The 17,777-nt window shown below is 27.5% G+C and overlaps 1 protein-coding gene across 2 annotated transcripts in view; it reads right to left on the bottom strand.

The window, feature by feature from the left end:
- The window catches only part of LOC107443797 (glutamate-gated chloride channel), a 91,828-nt gene extending 74,354 nt beyond the window's left edge, over positions 1 to 17,474 (bottom strand). Inside the window, exon 1 of one of the 2 annotated variants that reach the window (XM_087156036.1) lies at positions 17,224 to 17,474. The gene's annotated coding sequence lies outside the window, so the exon portion shown is untranslated. Of the gene's footprint in view, positions 1 to 4,086; positions 4,386 to 17,223 lie in introns of those variants that run through there. The other variant, XM_087156035.1, reaches the window with a different exon arrangement.
- Positions 17,475 to 17,777: the final 303 nt, after the last annotated feature.

Below are 17,777 nucleotides of genomic sequence, written 5' to 3'. Positions count from 1 at the left end.
ATTTATTCAATTTTTTTATAATCTTTTGCACAGTTATGTAGTTAAAAATGTATATATTCGGTATATAATCGCACTAATTTTTTTAAAAATTGTTATATTATCCTTTTTATATAATTTTCTGCATGATAACTACAGCTCAGCCCTTAAAAATGTATTTGTAACAGTTTTATAATTCAGTTACAAATACATTTTTAAGTTCTGAACTGTTGTTATCATGCCAAAAGTTATATAAAAGTGACAAAATAACAATTGTGAGAAAAAGTTAGTGCGAATATGTACCGAAAATTCTGATTGTTTTTTTTAGACAGAATGCTTTCACAATGAAGCTATTGAATTGATTCTAATGCGTATGAAAATAAGTGTTGTCAATAAGGAAATACACAAAAATTAATAAATAAATAAATAAAACTATAATACTGAAAAAGCAAATAAACAATTTGACTAAAGACACTGTAGAAAACTTACGATTATATCAACACCAAAAATGGTGTAAACTACTTTATACGAATTTTTTTACAGTGCCCCGGAAAAAAAGGACCATCCTAAATAACTTTTGATCTAATGATCAAATCTCGATCTGAATCTTAATGGTTCGAAGGGATGACCTCAAATATGCAAATTAAAATTAGTGCAGTCAATATTTTAAGTTACGGAATCAGACTCAAAAATGTACTTTCTCTGAATAAACATACCTTTTGTTTGACGGATACGGATTTCTGACTCCAAAATGTAGGGGTAACAGCAAACTGAGAAATATGGTCACCACAGTTTGGTTAGGTGAGCGATCCCAAAGTTAGGATCCTTTAATAATAATTTTACTCTTTGCGTATTTCGCCATATCTCGAGAACTTTTTAAGCGAATAGAAATTTTTTTTCACACAATTATAAAATTCGTTTATCTAAAGATAATTCCATTCGAAAATAAATTTTAATAAATGTTTATTATTTAATTTAATAGTAGTCGAAAAAATTCTGAATGGTAAGGTATAAAGTTTTTAAATCATATCATATAAAAGTATGCAAAAAGTATATAAAAGGTATGTAAAAAGTATGTTTTTAAAGTATGTAATTTTTCATAGCAAAATACAAAATTTGAGCGAAATCTGTTGAATAATTCTTGAGAAATCGATTTTTAAATACATGACATTTTAATGGTGTTTTCAAGGTGCTTTATGATCTGTCTAGCTCTAAGTTGATACATTTTGTCATCCATAAAAATGAAATGGCTACCAGTTGAGCCTCTTGACAGCCTTACACAGGGCTCTAAGTTCTCAATCCTATACCTCAATAAAAACAGAGTGCCTCCCTGAAAGACCTACAAGTCTATATAGCCATCCAAAATCACGCCATTTTGGACCATTATACTTCGAACTCCATATTATTCGTGATCGTAGTGATCCATTTGCATAATGTTGGAGGTATGATAGCATGTCCCTGTTTCTCTTCGTATGTGAAGATGTCGAGAATCATTACTTAGACTGAATCAGAACTCATTACTAAAGAGAACATCAGCCCATTGCCCTAGCGACCTAGGTAAATGTTGCCAAAACTCATTACTAAAGAGAAAATCAGCCCATTGCCCCAGTGACCTACGTAAGTGTTGCTAAAATTCATTACTAAACTCATTATTAAGGAGAACATCAGTCCATTGCTCCAGTGACCTAAGTTAATGTTGCTAAAACTCATTACTAAAGAGAACATCAGCCCATTGCCCCAGTGACCTAGATAAATGTTGCTAAAACTCATTACTAAACTCATTACTAAAGAGAACATCAGTCCATTGCTCCAGTGACCTAAGTTAATGTTGCTAAAATTCATTACTAAAGAGAATATCAGCCCATTGCCCCTGTGACCTAGGTAAATGTTGCTTGCACCATTTCAGGAGGGCTCTCTAGTGACTTAAAGTTTCGGAAAGGTATTTTGACGTCTCTAAAGTCTAGATTTGTAATCATAGTGCCCTATGTATGATAGTTTAGAGCCATTGTTGGTCTCCAGTTCATTTTTAAGGATAACAGCACGTGACCACGCAAACCTGTGCTGTCAAGACGTACCGTGAAATCGAAGGTATTCAGAGAATTGATAAGCCAGTCAATTCTCTACACCGGAATCTTACAGAGTAAGTAGTAGATGCTCTTGGAAAAGCAATTGCTACTCGTCTTCCCACTTAGAAACATCTCAGAGTTAAAAACCATCTTAAAAGGAAGAGCAATTTTTTATTACCTTAAATCTTTAGATTTATTGTCCAACCTCAAATACAGCGTGAGAGTTCATTGTGATACCTAGATTACAGTCAAGGGGTGTCGTACGTTATTTTTAACTCTTCACAAGTATCCTTTTGCTACATAATTTTTAAACAATATTGCTGTGACACCCATTAACTTATATTGAATTTGTGCTTTTTCCTTCCTGTTAGCAATATTTTATCACACTTTGATTCATTTTCATATAAAGTTTTACTTGACTTTGTTCCCTTTTTTTTAAGTCCTCAACGGAAATGCTTGCTCTTTAACCTTTGTACATGAGAGTATTTCAAAACTACATCATGTTTTAGAAAACAATGTTTTGTCAAGGGCTATGTGCATTTTGAACAGTTAAGGCAAACAATGTTGCCAAATCTTGGGAGCGAGGGGCCTGCATCTGCAAAATCTGTGGAGAATTCTGCAAAAATCGGTAATCTCGCACTTTCTTACCGTTGTTGGTTAGCTAAAACGGTAAGAGAAGATTTAGATTTAAATTCCGACCGGCCTGTATAGGGAGCAGGGAACTGTCCTTGCATCAGAAAGGTTCTGGGTTCGAATCCCGGGCAAGGCATGGATGTTCTTTCCTTCTCTGTACTATCTGTCCTCACTGTGGGAGCGACGTTGGCCCACCTAATATGGTGCCCCTGAAAGAGAGTCCAACAAAATCGCCCTGTATATGCCTGAACTGACGAATGTTAACACAGGTGGGCATTGGAAGAAAAAAAGATTTAAATCATGCTGTCCTTCATCAGTTTTTGACTGATAAATTGGGAAAACAGGATAACATGTCTTGTCACTCCGTATTTTAAGTTTAGGAGTTTTTTAGCAAGGAAATAAGAGTAAGTTGGAGCTTTAGTTTCTTCTTTTTTTCCCGAACTTAAATCAATGTAATTTTCTTCTTCCAAATCTGAACATTCAGTTCAAAGAATGTCATTTTTGGGTTCTATCGCAATCTATTTGCTAAAAGCAAGTTCATTATGCTAGTTCTAGTAATGCTGTGAAAATTAGAAAAATGTAACCGAACGCTGAGAACTTTAGAGCGAAAAAGAGGTATTGCAATTTTAAAGGAATAAAATATTATCCCTAAAAGACTTGTCTCCTAGCTTTTTTGACACCCTCCTCGTAAGAAAAATTTTAATAACCTACTTCCTATGATAAAATAGTTCTAAGGAACTTACTCGCTTTACTATTTCACTTACCCTATAAAAATGGGGGTATTTTATTGTATTTTATAACCGTCGTTTTACAGCAGGCCCAGTTTTTTAGGTTTACAACTACTAAAATTCAACTCCATAGCTTTGTAATTTTGAACTCACTTCAGAAGACAAGGGAACTCCTGGATCAAGTATTGGGCGAAATTTGCCTTCGTGGAGGACTTTTTGATGGAACTAACCCGCGTTTGCGTTACATTGAGAGGAAAACCATGAAAACTACCCACGGTTAGCCTCACGGCAAGCTGACTCTAACCCATGATCCGTCTACCACTGAGGATATTTTACGTCAGCACTGTGGTCGGTGCAAGCCGAATGCGGAGTTCGTATCGGAGATTCGAACCCGGTTCAACTCATAGGAAGGCGAACGCTCTATCCCCTGAGCTATCACGGCTCTAAAGGTGGAGTTAATCCAGAATAAAAACTTTAGACACCTTCTTTATTAAAATTTTAACCAACTTTCATCGAAAAAATAGTTTTAAGGAATTTACTCGCCTTACTATTTCACTTACCTCGTAAAGATGAGGCTAATCCAGAAGAAAAACTTTCGATATCTTCTTTATTAAAATTTCAATAACGTGCTTTCCTCGAAAAAATAGTTTTAAGGAACTTAATCGCCTTACCATTTTACTTACCCTGTAAAGATGAGGTTAATCCAGAATAAAATCCTTCCTTAGCATCTTGCCACATATGTCTAGCAGGGATAAATAAATCGCGTTTTTATAGATTATTCGATTTAGATATCATAAGCTTTGTTAAAAGAATTATTTGTCAAAATCATGTATTTTTTGTCAGCTCATAAAATGCTAAGCTAAATTACAATAAAAAACATTTTAGCTCTGAGGCATGGTGTGACTTAAGTCCGGAATGTAATCTGAACCTTTTAGACACGGAGAGAGAAAGTGTTGTTCGCCAGCCGCACAGATCTGGAAAGAAGCCAAATACTTTCTTGCAGGACGACCCCTCGATTTATTTGAGAGGAAACCTATTCATTTATCATAATTCTAAATAACGAAGAGCTTTAAAAATATTTTGCAAAGTTAGATTCCTTCATCACAAAGTGGATTTAGTTATAAATAAATAATAACAATCGATATTCGCCCTTCTTCGAATTTTGTCCGATACTTGAAATTAAATCTGACATTTAAAATAAAGGATTTTTCTTTATCTTCGACTATTTTGTAGATGAAAATTATATCTAATGGTTACACAGATAATTATCTTATAGTAATATATCTTATAGTCATATCTTATTGTAATATATCTTATAGTCATATTTTATAGTAATATACGATAATTATCTTACAGTAAATATAGTATTGATTTAATGAATTATAATAAAATATTACGAAATTAAATTTTCATGACTTTGTTGAAAGAAAGCATATTAGTTTATCATAATTCTAAATAAGGAAGAACTTTAAAAGTATTTACCGTAAAGTAAGAATCCTTCACTACAAAATAGATTAAATTTTTTTTTTAATAACAACAATCGATATTTTGCAATTCTTCTTTAAATTTCTTCCGATCCATGTAATTTCATTAGGCAATTAAAATGAGAGATTTTTTTTTGTGTTCGACAATTTTGTAAATGAAAATTACATCTTATGGTTGAATTGTATTGATATAATTATCTTATAGTAAATATACCAGTATTGATTTAATGAATTATAATAAAATAATAAGAAATTAAATTCCCACGATTTGTTTGAATGAAAACCTATTAATTTATCATAATTCTATCTAAGGAAAAACTTCAAAAATATTTTTCATAAAGTCGGAATTATTCAACTAACACAAAAAAATTTAAATTTAAGAAGGAAAGGAAAAAAAAAAAACGTAATCCTTTTTCGATTTTTTTGTCTGATTCGTAGAATTTTATTCGGCAATTAAAATGCGGAATTTTTCTTTACCCTCGCAAATTTTGTAAACGAAAATTATATTTAGCAGTTGCACTTTATGAGGATAATTATCTTATAGTAAAGATAATATTGATTCAATGTATTACAATAAAATATGTAAGTTGCTGTTTTTTGGCATGCGGTTTTACATTTCTTGTCAGTTGAAGTTCACAATTGAAATAAAATAAATATCACGAAATTAAAATAAAAAAAGAATTTTTGAAATTTTTCTTAAATTGCAGAATTAGATAAAAAAATTTTTTAAAAACAATAACAATCAATATTTGCAATTCTAGTCTTCATTACTTGATACGGGAAATTTTATTGAACAAGTGAAATAAGGGACATTTATTTTCTTTTGCTAATTTTGTAAACTAAAATTATATAGCTCTTTATTAGGAATATCTTATATTACGCATACATAATTTAATGAACTGCGATAAAACAATAAACAATCAAAATTTTTTTCTTTCTTGTCATCCAATATCATGTTCCTTGTCAGTTGATGCTCACAATTGAAATAAAATAAATCTTGCAAACATAAAATAAAAAAGGAGTTTTTTTATTTAAATTTTTCTTAAATTGTTGAATATGGCAAATAAAAATGATCAATTTCGTATAATTTTTCAACTGTAGTAGATTGAAAAAAATTATCTTCTTTTTTAACACCGAAAAAGAACTATTAATGCGTAAAATCTTCATGAAAAGTTTCAAAAAAAAAGATTTATTTTCTTCTCGAAAAGTAAACAATATTTTGAAAATTGGCTTTCATTTTTTTATTTATGATATTATGCAGCCTTGAGAAAAATTCTTTTTATGAAAACATTAGGACTTTCTTCTTTGCGCGTTCGCTTTCCACAAAGTGATGTAACTTCAACAGGATTCATTAATAAAAATGAAAACTGAAGCGTGGAATTGGAGAACCAAACTTTTCATCAAAATGGATACCTTGCAAATATTTAGATACTAATTATCCACTCTCTCTGGTCTTTGATTAACAGTGAAAAAAGTGGTTAAGTATTATAAAAAAAGTGAACAATTAAGTACTAAGTAAAAAATGAACGATTAAGTACTAAAGAAAAAATGAACGATTAAGTACTAAAGAAAAAATGAACGATTAAGTACTAAGAAAAAAAATTGAACAAAAAGTGAATGATTAAGTACTAAAAAAAATATCGAAAAATGCATGATTAAGTATGAAAAAAAGTTTAACGAAAAATGAATGAGTAAGTACCAAAGAAAAAAAGTGAGCGATTAAGTTCCAAAGAAAAAAATTGAACAAAAAGTGAATGATAAAGTACTAAAAAAAAATTAACGAAAAATGCGTGATTAAGTAGAAAAAAAATTGAACAAAAAATGAACGATTGAGTACCAAAGAAAAAAAGTGAAAGAGTAAGTGCTAAAAAAAATATTGCTGAATGTAAAAAAAATAAAAATTATTTAAATCGCTGAGAAATTTTTTAGCAACTTTAAAAACATGATTTTGAGATAATGGCGTATGGATAGTTGGAAGTTATCTTTACACTATCATACAGCATAACTTCATAGTTATTTATCGTATTGACATAATAATCTATAATCTAGAATAAATATACTTTCAAATTATGCAATAAAAACTGATTTTTTTCAATGCTTACGAAGTATTACCCTTTAAAATCGTTGTGTATAGTTCAGAAAGAAGAAACTATTGACTTTAAAAGTTTAGAAAGATAAAGAATGAACGATGATTATCAGATCAATTTTTACACAAAAACTTTAAGAAGAGTGAGAGAGAGAGAGAACTAATGTTATGTTGGCTGCCCATTCATAACAATTGAAAAAGCTTAATTTCAGAAAAAACGACTATCATCAACACTAAAACATGAAGAAACATGAAACAGCCATTAAAAAAAAATCATGAAAATTGTTAAAAGTGCCTGGAAATAAAACTTCTTATATTGTTGTTACACATGCAAGACATACATATATATATATTTTATATATATATATACAATATATATATATATATATATATATATATATATATATATATATATATATATATATATATATATATATATATATATATATATATATATATATATATATATATATATATATATATATATATATATATATATATATATATATATTGTATAGATAATAGTTTTTTTTAACCAGAAATGTCATTACCACAGTACGGTAATTTTACCAGACTTTTTTTTTCTCCGTGTAGTTGTTAAGGATAACTACGTAGGCAAAATCATGATATGTAAACCCATTATAATAAAAAGAAATGAATGATGAACACATTGTGCCCGTTCTAAAAATCTGCATCTAATGCAAATATTAATTCTAATGTAAACGGAAATAATGTAGCTCATAAATTTTCTCCATGATAATCATTATACACCCCTCTGTTTCAACAATATACTAACACATTTAGTTTGATATTAATGCAAAGAGAATGAAAATGAGAAATAATATCACTTGCTTAAAATATTCGGAAAATACTTTTGATTTTAAATCATTTTCAATTAACTTATTTAAATAAGATGCAATTTTTTTTTTACTTTTAGCTTAATTTAGAAAGTTGGCCGTTAAAACAAAAACAATTTTAACAATTTCGAATAAATTCTCCTTTAATTTCACCCCAACATTGAATAATGATTTCAAAAATATTTTGATACATGCAGGAAAACATACTTGCAATACAAGGTGTTTCGTAATTATCACTCTTAATAGATATTTTTAGAATTACAATGAAAATTGAAGTAAAAGAATGTACACTTTAAGGGCTGCAAATAAATATTTAATTAAAGAAAACTCAAAAACGTTAAAAAAAAAATTTCAAGATTCACGAGGAGGAAGGTTGGACTAAAAATATTGAAATGTGTTTTATTGCCAGAAGAAAGGAGTTGGAAGAAAATTATTTTAAACATCTCGAGTCTGATCTTTCATTCAAATTGTTTTTGATGGTTTTTTTTTCATTCTGCTTTTCTCGCTAGTGATTCTAAAGACTTCGATAGCATTTTTCTTCCTTGCTTAGAAAAGTACTTACATCTAACTTCACCAAATAGTTTTAACCCTTGTCACTCTAACACGCATACGGAGAAGAAAATTCTTCTAAAATTACTGTACTTATGGTTATGGCGCTTATGCTTAAAACAAAATCATAATTCTGGATCATAAAACCAAAATATACATTTAAACCATTCATTTAGTAATTTTTCCGTTCATATGGTAATGGTTTACTGGAAATTCCGGTTTTCAAAGTTACAGATCTTATTTACCATCCATTTAGTAGAAATATAAAACTGAAAACTAAACTTAACCTAAATGGTTTTAATGCCATTCTCTAAGGTATCTTGTTAAAACTATCAAATTTTCCCAAATTTTATCACACATCATTAAATAATATTTCATTGTTAATTTTATAAAATCATTAACCAAATGATTCGGTAAAAATTATCGAGCTTTATCATGTTCCCATTGAGACAAACACGGTAAATTTTCCCATATTCTGATAGTTTTAACTCTACTTTTTTTCTCAGTGCGGTAATATTGAAAAGTGTCGCTGCCACATATATTTAAATTTAACCCCTAAATCTATGAAGATTACGTACACTGTAAAAACTTTTGTTGTGTAGCTGCCACTATTTTAGTTGCCACATATATTTAGTTGAGGTAAACTAATTACATTTTTAAGTAAAAAACTGTAGTAATCATGCAAAAAGTTATATAAAATTTACACAATAACAATTGTTTGAAAGTTTGTAAACGTTTGATTACTAAAAATGTGCTTGTTTTTGTAAACGAAGCCGTAAATCGATTCTACTGCGCAAGAAAAGGTATGTTTTCAGTAAACAAACAAACGAAATTAAATAAATAAAACTATAACAGGGAAAAAGTAAATAAAAAAATGTGAGCACATGTACTGCAAAAAAATTTAATTTACCTCAACACCAAAAACGAATGCAACCATACACCAAAAAGTTTTACAGAATAGTTCACGGAAATCCGATCATTTGTTGAAAAGTTATCTAATTGCTCCGTTTCTCATTTTATGCAATGGACAAATCAGCTGTATAGAGCAGTACATTGTTCAGTAACAATGAAAATAATATTACATCATGATTTGAGGCTAAATATTCACGAAGTTATTTAAAGTTTCAACAATAGTGAAAGATAAAAAATAGTGTAAACATATCATTATTCCATATAATTTAATCAAAAGCATTTATGCTAAGATTATAAAATTATGAAATCGAAATTCAATATTCCTTGCAGGCAATTGTTTTAAAATGTAATAATCACTTCGGCAGAAAAGCATTATAACTGTCTAACTACTTAAAAAAACCATACAATGAAGATTTACGGTATATAAGAGCTTTTAGTATAAAAGAGATTATACCAATATAATTAAGAATCGATTTCCATTAAACCAACTTTTATGAAAGTGAAGAATGTAATGTTTTGTGAATTTTGAAGACCATCTTGCGCGTTATTAACTTAATAGTAAATTTTTAAGGAAACTACTGCGTAGATTTTGCTATGTAGTGGGAAATACAGTATTATTATAAAACTGCTTTAAACCACCATTCAGTAAAGATTTACATTAAATAATATATTTTACTCCAAAGAAAATTTAAATAAAATTATTAAGAATCAATTTCCATTAAACCAAATTTAAGCAGAGAGAAAAATATAACGTTTTGTGAATTTAGAAAGGTATTTCGCTTGTTATAAACTTAGTTAAGTTGCGAATTGTTTAATGAAACTATCTAATTTATTGAGGTAATAAAAATCAAACAAAATAGTTGCATGCTTGATAAAAATATGATGTTTAAGAGAGTATATTTACAAAATTATAATTTATTGATTAAATAAATAATATGGTATCACATATTACACTGACAAAAAATATATTGTCAAAACTACCAGAATATCGTAAAACGTGCAGTGTTTCTGGCTCTATGGAAACACCAAAAAGCTCGGTAGTTTTTACCTAAGCGCTTTAGCAACGATTTTGGTAACATTAACAATATAATGTGGTTTTATAATATGTGATAAAATTTGGTAATTTTATCATCATATCTCAGAGCATGGCATAAAAACCATTTATTCGGTTAAATTTACTTCTCAGTTTTGTATTATTTACTAAATACGTGGTAAAAAGAACAATCGTTTTGAAAACCAGAATTTCCCCAGTAAACCGTTACCATATGAACGAAAAAAATTACCAAATGTACGTTTTAAATATCATATTTTTTTAGTTTTTAATACCAAAATTATGTTGCAGTCGTTTTTTTTTACCAGAAAATGTCATTACTATACAGTACGGTAATTTTACCAGAATTGTTTCCTCCGTACAGAAGAAAGTAGTAAGATATTTAGTGAGTCTTTAGTTTAAATTTCTTCTCAAAAATATTAAAATATTTTATAAAAACATGGTTAAACAAAAATTCTTAAAGATTTTGTGAATAGACTTCTTGTATCTGTTGTTATAAATATTTTTGATGCACAAGAAACATTTAGCTCTAAACTTAATGGTTATATATTGTCATATTTTCATATTTCTTGTCATATTTCATGTCCTTTTCATATTTTCTTATTTTTCAGCTCTTTATCCTAACTGCATTTTTGATAAACTATAGTGCATATAACTTTTACTTTTCAAAGTTTAATCTGATGATGTAAAAATTTTTTCACATAAAATACATATTTTTTAAATATTTCAAATATTTAAAAAACTGTAGTAATCTATATATGCTACAAATGAGCATTATCAATATTAGTATACCAATGTATCAAATTAAATCTAACAATACTTACTTAACGATATCTAACTGAACTTACTAAACTAACTTAACAATGGATAATAATAATCTCTAGATGTTGATTTAACAATTTCAAAAATTAATTTAATTTTAAATGTTAAATATAAAGATAAATTTTGCTTTGCATAATTACTTGATTAATTAGCATTTTGAGCAAAAATAATAAATTTTTAGCAATATTTACATAATTCTTTAAAGATATTTATCATTTTACAGCTTTTATGATTTCCTCTTACTATCCTAATAACAAGTCGATAAAGCTGAATGCTTGTATAATGCGAAATATGATATTAAAACTAATCTAGAACGATTATAATCTTATTATCATTTGACAGAATTCCAAAAAACATTTTAACCACTAAATATTAACTCTGAAAGTCATTTAAGAAGAATTAAATTACATGTACCTATTAAAAATGTAAGTTGTTTACAAATAAAGGAAAATTTTTCTATAAGTAATATTTCGTGCCATCACTTTTTTAAAATTTTTTTAGCAGTTTTAGAGATAGAAATATTCTTCTTGCCTTAGTAATGATTGCCTGAGTTATAACCAAGTCCAGGTGTTCTAAAGCCCAAAAATTAAAAATAAAGAAATTTTTCCATTGCATTATTACTTGACTAATTAGCGTTTTAGGCAAAAATAATGAATTTTGATTAATATTTACATAGATTTTTGAGTGATATTTATCTTTTATTAAGCTGACTGCTTCTGCAATGCAAAGTAAATAATAATGATATAATAACCATATATAATAATAAATATATAAATATAATAATAATAAAAAACAAAATGATATAATAACTAGTCTAGAACGAATTATAATCCAATTATTGACTAACATAATTCCAAAAACATTTTAGCCATTAAATATTATTTATAAAAGACATTTAAGAAGTATTAAATTATATGTGCGAATTAAAGATGCAGGTCATTTACAAATAAATGTTTTTTTTTCTTATATAATATTTTGTTCCATCACTTTTTTTAGCAGTCTAAGAGATAAAACTATTTTTCTTGCCTTTGTAACGATTGCCTGTATTCTAACTCAAAGCAGGAGCTCTAAAACCTTAAAATGAAAGAAAATTGTCCATTGCATAGTTACTTGATTAATTAGCATTTTAAACAAAAAATGTGCATTTTAATTAATATTTATATACATTCTTACCTGATATTTATCTATGATATCTTTTATGGTTTCCTTGCGCAATACCAACTGCAAATCGGTTGAACTAAATGTTTGTACAATACAAAATGTGATATAATAACTAGACTAGAACGATTTATAATCTAATTATTAACTAGTATAATTCCAAAAAATATTTTACTTACTAAATACTATTTATAAAAGACAATTAAGAGAAATTAAATTACATATACCAATTACAAATATAAGTCGTATACAAATAAATATGAATTCTCCTCAAATAATATTCTATGCCATCACTTGAATTTTTTAGTGGTTTGAGAGACGGTGTTATTATTTTTCTAGTTTCAGTAACGCTTGTCTGGATTCTAACCAACCCCGCTTGCTTTCCTCCCAAATAAATAAAAGTAAAAAATAAATAGAAAATAAAGATTGGCGCCTGATTTTCGCCATAGTGGTTTTGAGTTAGAAATATTTTATTCATTACTTTAGGGCCTTTACTAATAGAACACATTTGTTTTTGTTAGCACTTTTCACTGTTTTTTCATTGTTGGTTAAGATTTTATCAGGATAATGTGCCAAGTTTAGTTTGAGTTTCTAATATGATAATAGTTGTTTGAAAATAGGAAAACTTCCTTTTTTGTTTGAAAAATGTTCACCATGGTTATTCATTATTATGTAAATGGTTAATCTCTTATGTAAATGAAGTTAAAAATAATAATCAATATCCCATTTATATTTTTAAAAATAATATTGATACAATGTCACAAACGTTCTTTTCATAACAAAACCGCATTATTTTAAATTTATTTACTTTTAATTTTCTTTTTTTAAAAATTTAAACACATGGCTATAACTAAATAATGCTTCTAATTTGCTAAGTTATTCTTAAATTTTTAAGCGAAATAAATTTGCAATTTATTTACAATAGTAAAATTTATAAGTTAATATAAAAACTTATAAAAGTACTAAGTGTATGTACAGTTTGATTAATGGGACATTTTCCATATGATTAAGCTTGTTAACTTCGGAAGCTGTTAATTTTAATGTAAGCTGAACTTTTCTTATTGCTTATTTTCGAGTATCACGAAAATAAATTTTGAAAAATATAATTTAATTCAAATATGATTATATTAAAAATAATGTACAGAAAAACAAATTAAATGAAGACAATTAATTCTGAACACTGATCAGACAAATAGAAATTTAAATTACTAAAAAAAACACTCAACTTTCACTGATTGCTCAGTGAGAAACGGTAAACCTAGTTACTCAAAAATAATAAAAGAAAATTTTGAATAAATAGAACTGTAAAATGTTGTTGTAAAATCAAAATTAAAGTTCCCAATTGGGTCGAAACTTTCAAAAAGTCAGGTTTTTTACTGATGACGATCCAAAATTTAAATCGCTGTCGACCGGCTAAAATTTAACGGAATAAATTAAGTAAAAATATATAACCTATTTATTTTCACAAAATAATAATAATAATAATGAATTCACAATTATCTCCAATCACATTTTACTTTTCTTGCTCAAGTTAGAAACACAAAATTATAAGGACTTGTTTTCCTAGAATTTCGCATTAGGTATTATGCCTTGTTTCGATATTTATTTCGGAAAAAAAATTTAAAAATATTTTTCAACGTCTTTATTTTTATCTTCTTCATCCTATATGTCTAAATTGAAAAAAAAAACTAAAACTGTTTCGGTATTTTTCAAAAATAAAAATAATAATTCTGTAAAAAGTCTAATAATAATAAATAAATTAATAAATAAATAAAAGAAATTATGAAAAAGTTTTCAACACGTCATATCTTCTAATCTGATTTGCCTCACAAAATCACAAAATAAAGATTTTATTGGAATGTTGATTTTTCATACGCTGGGAAAAAAGTATGGTCAAAACTACCAAAATATTGTAAAATTTACCGTGTTTCTGACTCTATGGGAATACCAAATATTTTGGTAATTTTTATCGAAGACTTTTGATTAGGATTTCGATATTATTAGCAATAAAGTAATATAGTTTTATGATTTGTGATAAAATTTGATAATTTTATCATGATACCTTAGAGCAGGGATGGGCAAACTACGGCCCGCGGGCCAACTGTGGCCCGCCTGAAGGTTTTATCCGGCCCGCGGATGGAATTCTAACTTGCTGATCCGTGGCGAATATAAACAAGTTACATTATACATCCATTATTTTGTCTACTTTGTTTAAAGCTATTTTTCCCCTTCTTTTTTAACAAAGTACTGATGATCTTTTTACTTTCTCTATTGGTGGAATTCATTGAAATAGATAGCACAGACAGCTTCAATTTGTAAAATTTTGAACGCAGAAGTTCTTTATAGAATAGCCGCAGATTAGCTCCAACTAGCGTTTGTCTTTCTCGAGGATTAGACATATGAAATCTAACATAGGTGAATTGTGCTTCACATGTGGCAGACAGTGCATTTTAAGCTCCAACGAGCTGATTTTTCTGCCGGTGCGAGCTCTAACATTATTTATTGAGCATGTAAAGATTGCACATTAGTGTTGCTTCTAAACATGTTTGAGTTTTACAAATCATTACCAAAAGCTAGTTTCCAAAATTTAAAATCTCATGCCCAGAAAATCAGTGATATGCTTGCTTCATCTTATATATGTGAACAAGTGTTTTCAACTATGAACCTTAGAAAAAATCATTTCAGAAGTAGACTAACAGAAAACCACTTAACCTCGTTCCTTAAAATAAGCACATCTCACTTCGATCCTCAATATAAGGAACTTTTAAAAATGAAATAGCAATTTCATTCATCTCATTAAATATTTGAATTAAAACTTGTATAACGTTTTTTTATTATTTTTATTTTAGAAGTTTTAACTCGGCCCACCTAACTTTTTTTTTCTTGATTTTTGGCCCTCGACTAAAAAAGTTTGCCCATACCTGCCTTACAGCATGACATAAAAACCATCTGTTCGGTTAAATTTACTTTTCAGTTTTGCATTCGCTATTAAATGTGTGGTAATAAAATTATAATTTTAAGAACTATAATTTCCGGCTTACTGTTACCATATGAAATGAAAAATTACCAAATGAATGGCATGAATATCGTATACTTTGGTTTTATTAACTATAATTATGTTTTTTTTTATTACCAGAAATGTGATTACCACACAGTACGGTAATTTTAGCAGATTTTTTTTCTCAGCTTACTTTACTTTTCACATTGCTTCATTTCTAGAGAATGTTACAGGTTCTATAATTGTCTGCAATTTATGTTTTAGTATATATTATAAATAGTCTCACGAATCACGATATCACTATCCGTTTCATATAATTCTTTCTACAATAATTAGTTATATTTATATTGACGAAGTTAATATTAGTCTCAATATAACTACTGAATTTTAATATTTTTCCAAAATTAGCCTAATTTAGAAATAATTTTTAAAATTAGAAGAAAATAGAACTTTTGACTTTTGTTATTTTATACAATTTTAAAAAGTTAATTCTCAGAAAAATCTGTATTTAGTAATAAAATAGTGAAGATATAGAAACAAAAATAAATATTGTTAGAATTGTTAGATTTTTTGTCTTGTATTGAGGGGTCCACCAGCTCTGGCTCACAGCTCACTCAGTTTTTACTGGTTGTCTCAGGGTTCATAATTTTTGTATTTTATATATATATAATTTTTGTACTTTATTTATATAAGGCTTAATAAGTGTTGTATTTTATATATACATATAATTTTTGTATTTTATTTATATAATGGTCTGTTGACCTTTTAAATGATCCATTTTATTTGGCGTATGGGCCTATTGGCCTAGGCCGCTGTATATATAATAAATAGAAGCAAAAATATCCATTAAAAAGGGCAAACGCGTTACCAAAAATTTCGCTATTATTTTCTCGATAATGAGTTTATCTAGATTGTCGAGATAAAACAAACGAAGGAATATTTTAGTAAATATTTATAGTAAAAATTACTAATATTTTAAATTCACAACAGATAGCAATAAAAAAGGTTGAAATAATAATGTAGTTAATAAGTTAAAAAAATATTAGTGCAGCTAATAAGTTAAAAAAAAATATATAAGTGATAATTTGGCATTTCAATGCTTCCCCAATTAAATTATTATACCATAACTTAAAGATGAATAATAAGTTGAAATATTATTGCAAAATACTAAATAATGACAAATAAAGTGGGTTTTTAAAATAATCGTGAAAAAAAACTAAAAAATAATAGTATTATTATAACATTTTATTTTATATTATTTAAATTATAACAACTTACTTTTAAGATGAAACAGATTTTATATCTGAAAGCAAAAACATGTTTGATATGCAAAATTCCATGTAAGCTATCTTAACTTCATTTACTGAATATTGAACATAATTTTAAACTTAGGCTAAGCTAGGTTGGCAAAAATATAATTATGGCATTTTAATGCTTCCTTAGTTAAATTATAATGCCATAACTTAAAGATGAATAATAGGTCGAAGTATTAATTTAAATAATAACTAATCAAAGAAAAATAAATTGATTGAACTTACAAAAAGCTAATAGTATAATTATAACATTTTAATTCATATTAGTTTAAATTATAATCTCTTAATTTAAAGATGAAACAAGTTTTGTAACTAAAAGCAAAAACTGTTTGATATGCAAAATTCCGTGTAAGCTATTTTAACTTCATTGACCTATATGTTGAACATAATCTTAAACCTAGGTTGGTAAAATGGCATTTTAATGCTTCCTTAGTAAAATTATAATACCATAACTTAACGATGAATAATAGGTTGAAATATTGATGAAAATTACTAACTAATACATGACAAATAAACTGAGAGAATTTACCAAAAAATACTAGTATAATTGTAACATTTAATTCTTATCAATTTAAATTATGACGACTTACTTTAAAGATGAAACAGATTTTGTATTTGAAAGCAAAAAATGTTTGATTTGCAAAATTCCATGTAAGCTATTTTAACTTCATTGACTGATATGTTGAACAAAATCTTTAATCTAGGTTGAATCAATTCAAAATAATATTTCTGATATTGAAGAAGAGACGGTGATATATATTTCGATAATTCCAACATTGCGTGGTCTGGAAAACTACTTTGAAAATGGTTGTCATAGTATTAGAAGTTAGTCCCTTAGACGAAATGAACTACTCTAATGTCACTTCATCTATTTGTGCCATTTCGTCATTTAATTGTCGATTGGGAAATAGCGTGTGTCCGATCCATTATTAAACTCATTATTTTGTTACGTCAACAGCATCAGAAGCAGTCTGCACCAGTTATAAAATTTAAACTAATTTTATGGCAAACACTTAAGAAAGTCGATTTTCTTTTGAGGAAAAGAGCTACTCCCGAAATTAATTTTGTTAAGTAGTCGTCGCTTTTAAATCAATTTTTGCAACTTCAAAGCAAATATGAACTAGTAATTAAACTTAATGTTCCC

The sequence above is a fragment of the Parasteatoda tepidariorum genome, chromosome 12 (genome assembly GCF_982258835.1).
Source record: "Parasteatoda tepidariorum strain Cologne lab strain chromosome 12, Ptep-v5.0, whole genome shotgun sequence".
Classification (NCBI taxonomy): Eukaryota; Metazoa; Arthropoda; class Arachnida; order Araneae; family Theridiidae; genus Parasteatoda; species Parasteatoda tepidariorum.
Note: the sequence above shows the minus strand (reverse complement) of the source record. Positions and strands in the feature narration are given on the sequence as shown.